This window comes from Pygocentrus nattereri, chromosome 26 (assembly GCF_015220715.1).
Source record: "Pygocentrus nattereri isolate fPygNat1 chromosome 26, fPygNat1.pri, whole genome shotgun sequence".
Classification (NCBI taxonomy): domain Eukaryota; kingdom Metazoa; phylum Chordata; class Actinopteri; order Characiformes; family Serrasalmidae; genus Pygocentrus; species Pygocentrus nattereri.
In genome coordinates this window covers 3,664,559-3,672,500 of record NC_051236.1, presented here as the reverse complement: position 1 = coordinate 3,672,500, position 7,942 = coordinate 3,664,559, and the positions used below count along the sequence as shown (strand labels likewise).

Sequence of the window (7,942 nt, the reverse complement as noted above, 5' to 3'; positions counted from 1 at the left end):
CGGGAAAAACGTCTGGTTCCATTAACTTACATTGAAAGTGAAGTATGTTTTTTCCTTCTCCTGTAAAGTTACTATTTTAGAGATACAAGGTTTTCTTCCAACAGCAGCGATATATATATATATATACATACATACATACATACATACACACACACACACACACACATAACGTGGCTTAGATGAAGTGTGTGTATAAAATGTGGCTTGTGCAGAAGTCAAATCACATTTAATGTCCGTTTTATTTTTTTTCCATGTTGAATGGAGTAACTAAATATAATTAATGCACGAAAATGTGCAGGAAAATGTTTTTTCTCTGCAGATGAAGTTTTAACTTATTTTCACTTGAAAACTCTTGCATTTGCATGTAACACATACATGCTTTTTTTTTTTTTCCCGGACAGTTGCTGATATCTGGTATCAGATCACTGGCACTTTTAGTCGTTTTTATCTTCTAACTGTAGGATTAAAGCTGATAACCTTAACATGCCAGTAAAGGACAATCACACAGCCCCAGTGGAAGCCACACTCGTTCTGCACTGACAGTGACTGACATCCAAAATATGGTCCAAAAAAAGCCGGATTGGCAGCCGTGGGTCCAAATACGCGCATCCACTTGGCACCAGCAGAGCCGGGACTGAGCCGCAGCCTGCGAGGGTGGGCGACAGATGCTAGGATTAGTCTCCCCAACCACATAAACACAACTTCTGCTGAAGCGGAGTTCAATGTTATTTAGTCCGAGCGTCTCCCTATGACATCATCCAAGCCGTGACACTAAACCTGGGAGTACGACTGAATAATTCATGAGATGAGATACGCTCTGTATCCAAAAGTATCCAGACAGTGCTTCTGTGAGCGCACTTTAAGGGCCACCCACCACTGGTGCTTGTATAATCTCTATAGACCAGTAGAATAGGAAGCTCCAGCGCAGCCGCACACGGGTCTAAGGTCACCATGCATCCCAGCATTGGGCTGTGGAACACAGCTATGTGTACTGGAGTGATGGAGCTTCATCCAGTACCAGCGCCTGACCTCACTACTGCGCTTGCAATCAAATCCTCACAGCAATGTTCTAACACCAAGTGTAAAACCTTCCCAGAAGAGCAGATTTTCTCAATTTTATTCATAATTCAGCTGTTAACTTGGAAACAAAGAGTGATTTCATTGTAGACATTGGAGATTTCTTTACAGTGGTGGTGATAGGAACCAGACGGACAATGACACTTATTTACTATATGGAGTATTGATGATGGTAAATCTGAACAAATAAGCTTTCTTGGGGATTGTTTAGCCCCATAATGCCATGCGCATGCAAATAAAAATGTATGCAGTTATATTGGATGTCTGGTTACCATCATCAACGTTGTAAACACCTCTGACTCTAGTCTGTCCTCTAGAACAGAGCATTTCACAAATAATCCAGATGAAAGAAACAGATTTATGTTATGTTTAGTAATGAAAAATAATCTGAAAAAGAACGACACCACTGATATGTGGATCACTGGGCTACAGTCATTTCCACAGTTATGCTGACCAAAGTCTGAGAATGATATGTATGAGTATGAGAGGGGATGAGAGAGGGAAAAAAAAAAGTTTACAATATTCCAAACCAGAGGATAAAATGAAGAAGAAAAGTCATTTGATGAGTGGATAATCAATTCTCTTAGCGCTACTGGACCTACATTAGTGTCCGAGTTCTTATACGCAACGTCAATGATGGTAAAATAGTGGAAAATCGGAAAAAAAAAGGTGTTTTTATTTAATATTTGGTCTTGTTTGCTCCTCCCTGCCTTTCAAAAGGTGTGCTCATGCGTTGTATTCATGACCATCATGATCATGACATCATGTGGTCGCTTTCTGTGAGGGAGCTTTAAACCCTTCAGACGTCTGGTTCCTATCACCACCACTGTCAACGATTCTGACTCTAGAACGGAGCGTTTCACACCAAACCTCTCTGAATGACTCTACGTCCTCCCGGCTAGAGAAGTTCTGCTCTACAAACGTATGGAGAACATCACGCACGTGTTCTTTTAATGTTTTCAGCAGGAGGGGTTAGTAGTTCCCAGAATGTTCTTCTGGGAACCTTCTTTAAAAACATCATCACGTAACCTAATCTGTAGCCCTGAGAACATCCTCAAAACATCCTCCGAATGTTGAGGTTGAAATGTTTACGCTGTGAGAAATGAAGGTTCTGTGCAGGCACATTTCTCGTACATCAAGGTTCAAACAGTGTAGATGTTCCCTCAAAGGTTCTACAGTGGGTTTAAGGTCTGATTGTGAAGCTTAAATCAGGTTCTCCAGGTGAAAAGTTGGTATTTGTTCCTTTTCATAACCGAATGTTTTAAACCAGAACAGTAGAATAAAAGCCTGGAGGCGAGGCGGGGTGTGTGGAGTCAGTCCAGCTTAGAACAGATCATTTCAGTGGATTATGGTTCAGTTATGTTCCCTGACTACTGAGATGGAGGTACTGAGATGGAGCCTTGAGGGAACCACCCCAGTGACGGGAGTTGAGCTGCCCCAGTGACGGATTAGTACTTTTACTTCTGAGAGAGTAGTTAACATCTAACCTTCTAGGCACATTATTTGAAATGATCAACATCCATCAAACGTTCTTTGAAGATTAAAAGGTTTCCTTTAAACATAAGTAGAACTTGTAGGCAACGTTAGCTGAAGTTCTTGGAACGTTCCTTGCCAGCTGGGTTCCTCACTATGCAGACATCCTGGTTGATTTCAGCAGAAACTCCGGTGTCTACAAACTCCTGGACCCCTAGAGCCCTAACGAGCGAACTGGGGAAGCTTTCGCCGAGTGCGGTCAGGCCCAGCCTCCTGCTCCGAGAAGAGTTAGTGGTCAGCTCTAATCGTCAAATCCCACCCGGATTAAGCGTCATGGGACAGCGAGAGCAGATTATCGAACATCTGCACTTCTCATCCATGAAAGGCAACGCCAATCTCGGGGATGGGCTCCATGTGGCTCGGTCTCAGTCTGGCCATTACAGATCATCACCATGACCGCTAAGCCTCGGTAACGCACACCCGCACAGGAGCTCAGCAGCTGGAGCTTACAGTTCGAGGAAAGGTCGGCGGGTCGACGGCGATTTAAGCGCTTTTAAATGAGAGAAGTTGCTGCAACGCTAAACTTCAAGGCAAGTGGATGAATAGAGGATTCAGCGGATGTTAAAGAAAAATAGATGGAAATAATTGCACAGCATGAAAAATAAACGCGGGAAAAATTCAAAATAAGGTGAAATAAATATTTTAAAATATATACAATTTTATACAATAAGGACGGAGATGATAAGAAGAAGTATAATAATAATATTAAGGATAATGTCATGACTATTATTACCGTACGGTATTTAAACAGCAGCAACTAATCATATTTGTCATCAATTATGATTATTATTATGATTATTATTAATAGTAGTAGTGGTAGTACTTAAGTCAGACCGTCCACTAAGGTGTAACACTGACCTAATACCTGCAGCAAGCCTGCGGACGATACGAGCGTTTCTCCAGCATCACTCCGCACAAGCGAATCCAAACCGAGCCGCGCCGCTCTCTGCCCGCCCTCCGCCCGCTGTTCGCCCGCTCTACGCACTCCTCTCCCCGGCGGTCGGACCGCGCCAGGACCGCGCACCGCCGTCTAAGTACAGAGCGAGAGAAGCGCCACTTACTGTGAACCATGGACTCCTCTCCGTCCTCCTCAGGGCGCGCGAGCAGACTCCCTCCGAGGCTCGAGGCGAGCCGATCCGAGCATCCGCGCGAGCACAAACACACACACACACACACACACTCACACACACGCACACGCGCGCGCGCGCGCTCACGCTCCCTCACATGCACTCCCCATGCACGCGCACACACGCCTCCTCTTGGTCGCGAGGAGAGGAAGACGCGAGGCTCTCGGAGCTGAGAGGAGCTGAACGCGCATCCCGCGCTGAGCAGGAGGAGGCGTCGCGCGCAGCCTCCGAGTGGCGCGAGGCGGGCGCCTCCCACGCAGTTCGCAGAGCTGAAGGGAAAAGGGCGCGAGCGAGCCTCGAGTGACCTACGAAAAAGAGAGACCCACCTCGCGCGCTATTAGTTCTCGGTTAGAGCACCTCTGAAAGCCCCGCGGTCAGACGCTGCCGGACAGCGCGGGTAAAGTGAGACACTTGGTTTTTGTTGTTTGTTTGTTTTTTTTTTTTTTGAAAACATCAAAAACCGCCCACCTGCAGCCGGAGAGCCGCTCGCTGCCCTTCAGAGGGTCCTCAGCTCCACGAAGCATCGCGCGTCACTCTGCATGCTCAGCTCAGAGTCCAGCTCGGTTCATTGTTTTCTCAGCGTCAGTATCTCGAGATCAGACCAGCTTCTCTTCTTTCAGCTCCTCAAAGAACCTCAAAGCATAGACACGCCTCCAAAGTTCAGTCTCAGAAGCTGGTTAGATTTTCTGAAGTGATCAAACCCATTCAGTGGTGTTGAGGTCTGGACTCTGGGGTGGTCAGTCCATCGTTCAGCTTCTTTGTTTGATGTGTCCGTCTCCTTTTCTCAGCGAGGATCTTCTTGATCAGCTAAACGTCCTTTCAGACCCACAGCGCTGAGTGGTCTTCTCACAGTGGGAGGATGGACAGAAACACCTGTGGATGTTTTCAGATCTGAAGCAGCTTGATCTTCTCCTCTCTCTCAGAGATCAAAGCTTTCAGTGCTGTTTATCTGGTGGGGGGGCAGTTTTGGGGTCTAACAGTTCTTCCAGGTGGTTGCTAGGAACCTCATTTTCTCTATAGCTTTTAATCAGTTTTGGGGACTTTCAGTAACTCTGCTTTTTTTCCACCATTTCTGAATATGCTGAAACACAGTAACCGGCCCAAAATGTTCCTGGGCCACTGGGAATTCTCCTGACCATTCCGATTACCCACTCTGGCATTGCAAATAGCCAAGTCAGTTTGCATTGTTTCCCATTTAATAAGCCTGTAAATTTAGGAGGCTAAAACATGCAGTGAATTACAGGTCAGTCAGGATTAATAAACTGTATTATTCTATTTACAACATGTAATTAAACAAATACCAGGTCTTCCAGGTGGTTGTTAGGAGCCCCATTTTCTCTGTAGCTTGTAATCAGTTTTGGAAACTTGTTTTTTTTATTTCACCTTTTTTCCTTTCCATTCTTATTTCTTTCCTCATGCAAGTGGATTATCTTGTCTCTAATCTCCTCACAACTATCTCCTGAAAAATAAATAGCTTGTATTTGATAGCCCTTTTGACTGGGAAGTCAATAAATGTACATTATGTTGTGCTGCAGTATAATTCAGTACAATATTACGTGCTGTATTGTTGTTCAGGCAAGGCAGACAAATTTAATTCATTAGTTAAAGTTAATTAATTATTGCAAATTATGTTTATGCTATTATTACCAATGATGCAGCCTTAATGCTTAACAACAGGAATTCTTATGCAAGCATACTGATCAGAAGCTAATTCAGTCGGTTAATAACAATGATGATGCAAAATCAGCTGAATACGTAAGTCGTTAACACTTCGCTGAAGAGCAGCCTAGAAGAAGCACGACACCGGCGCAAACCTACATCATTCCACTGAAGTCAGAGCTGAAACGCATTCGTTTTAACGGTAACACTTTACTGTAGGGTGCTGTTCATAACAACTGACATAAGCCTACATAACTGTTTATAAACGCTTGTTCCAATAAGCAACATTTGCTATAAAGGTTACATTTGACCAAAGTCAGATAGTCTTTATGGCAGATGATGCCTGTTGTAATAAGCATTTATAAACAGTTATGTAGGGTTATGTCAGTTGTAATGACAACCTTATGTAGGTGTCATGTAGCCTTATGAACAGCACCCTACAGTAAAGTGTTACCGTTTTAACTGACTTGGAATTGTTACCATTATAAATATAATATACTGCAACATATTTCAGTAGAATGTAATGTGCGGTGTTATTATATTAAAAAAAGACAAGGTTAATTAATAATTATAAATTCTAATTGACATTATTAACAACGATGCTACTACAGCCTTAACGATTAAGAACGCAAATTCTTATGCAAGCATACTTATAAACTTTGCCATGTATTCATATTTAAAGCAATGATGATGCAACATCAATTGAATATGTAGTCATATCCAGCTTATAGTCACTTCATAACCACTCAATCACTCAAAATCAGTTCCGTCAATTCATATTCTGTTCACATAAAGCAGCATCACCAACACTTCACTGAATACATACATAAACACAGCACCTACGTAAAGCCACAGCTGTCTGCGGAAAGTCAGAGCCGAGACACATCTGGAAGATTCGCCTGACTTGGACTTCAGAATAAAGTCCTTTTGATTTGAATGACTCTATACCTTAAACGTGCTTATTTTATTCAAATAAATTAATGGACATCCTATTCATCACTACCAAAACAGTCATAATTCGTCATTAACTTTAACGAATCTGCTGTCGGAGCAAAACCTTGTATCTCCAAAATGGTAATTTTACAGGAGAAGGTAAAAACCTACATTACTTTCAATGTAAGTCAATGGAACCAGAATTTTTTCCAAGGCATTATTGGCCATTTATTGTGATCCATCTTTCATAAAATGTACATACAATATAAAGGTCAACATGTATTTTTAAATTATGTCAAAAACTGAAAAATCAACAAAAGTGGAGATGTGAGGTTTTGCTCCGACAGCAGCGAAATGTTTCGGTAGTGGCAATTTTAGCTCATTTTGAGCTCAGAAACACGGCCGGTACATGACCAGCAAACACACTGCAAAAAATGCTATCTTGTCAAATAAAATTGTCTTAAATCTAGTCAAAAAATCTGACATTTCTCCTGTTGAGATTGTTGTAAGCTTAATTTAAGATTATTTAACTTATTTCTAGACATTTTTACTTGTTTGAAGAACTTTTATCAAGTAAAATTTTCTCACTATGCTGGCAGATAATTTTGCTTGTCTTAAGAAATGAGCTTGAAACCAGCAAAACTATCTGCCAGTATAGTGAGATAATTTTACTTAATTAAATGACCTAAAAGAAGTAAAAAATATCAGAAAATAAGCTAGAAAATCTTATAATAAGTGCACAACCACCCCAAAATGAGAAATGTTAGATAGATTGACTAGATGTAAGATCATTTCACTTGACAAGATATCATTTTTTGCAGTGCACAGCTTTAAACAGCTGTTCACAAAAATGTTCACATCGGATTTTTTCATTAACACACAAGAAAGTTGACTTGTTTGCAGAAAATGTGATTCGTTAGTGACAATTCTTAATGTTCCACGCTGATTTTCAGACTTTGTGATGCGTGATCGTCGGTACAGAAACTCAGAGAAAAATGATTTATGACAAACTTGGTTCTTTAGCTTCTTATACTAAAACTGAAGTAGCAAACCTGGGTGTGATCTTAGACTCTGAGCTCTGGTTTATCTGCGTGTAAACACAGTCACTAAAGTCGCTTTCTTTTATTTGAGAAAATCACTAAAGTTCTGCTTTTTCTCTCTCAGAGCGACGCAGAGAAACTTGTTCATGCGTTTGTTCCAGCAGAGTTGATCACTGTAATGGTCTTCTTACTGGACTTCCTCAGAAAACCACACATCCCTTCCAGCTCACAACAAGCGGCAGCATCCCAACAAAAACTAAAAACGAATGATTTCTTGTAAAACTATGTTTTATCACCTGTCTGTAAAGCACTTTGAGCTGCCACCGGCATGAAAAGTGCTAGATTAATGAAAAAATATTACTGTCATTATTATTTACTTCAAAACAATGGAATCTAACTGATCACCATGTGGCCATGAGGGCCAGGGATGCAGCCTCACTCCCTGCTCTAAAATGCAGGGGCGTGCCTAAAATCAGGCTCCGCCTACAGACTAAGACTGTGTTTTGGTACTGACGCGAAAACGTGGGACAGCATATTTAATGAAGTTGGAAAGTTCTTTTTTATTTAAACTCA

At 41.8% G+C, this 7,942-nt stretch overlaps 1 protein-coding gene across 3 annotated transcripts in view; it reads right to left on the bottom strand.

Annotated features, from left to right (window-relative positions):
* The window catches only part of cntn4 (contactin 4), a 344,140-nt gene extending 340,059 nt beyond the window's left edge, over positions 1 to 4,081 (bottom strand). The window contains exon 1 of one of the 3 annotated variants that reach the window (XM_037535160.1): positions 4,064 to 4,081. The gene's annotated coding sequence lies outside the window, so the exon portion shown is untranslated. Of the gene's footprint in view, positions 1 to 3,468; positions 3,487 to 3,671; positions 4,040 to 4,063 lie in introns of those variants that run through there. The other 2 variants (XM_017711697.2, XM_017711698.2) reach the window with 2 other exon arrangements.
* Positions 4,082 to 7,942: the final 3,861 nt, after the last annotated feature.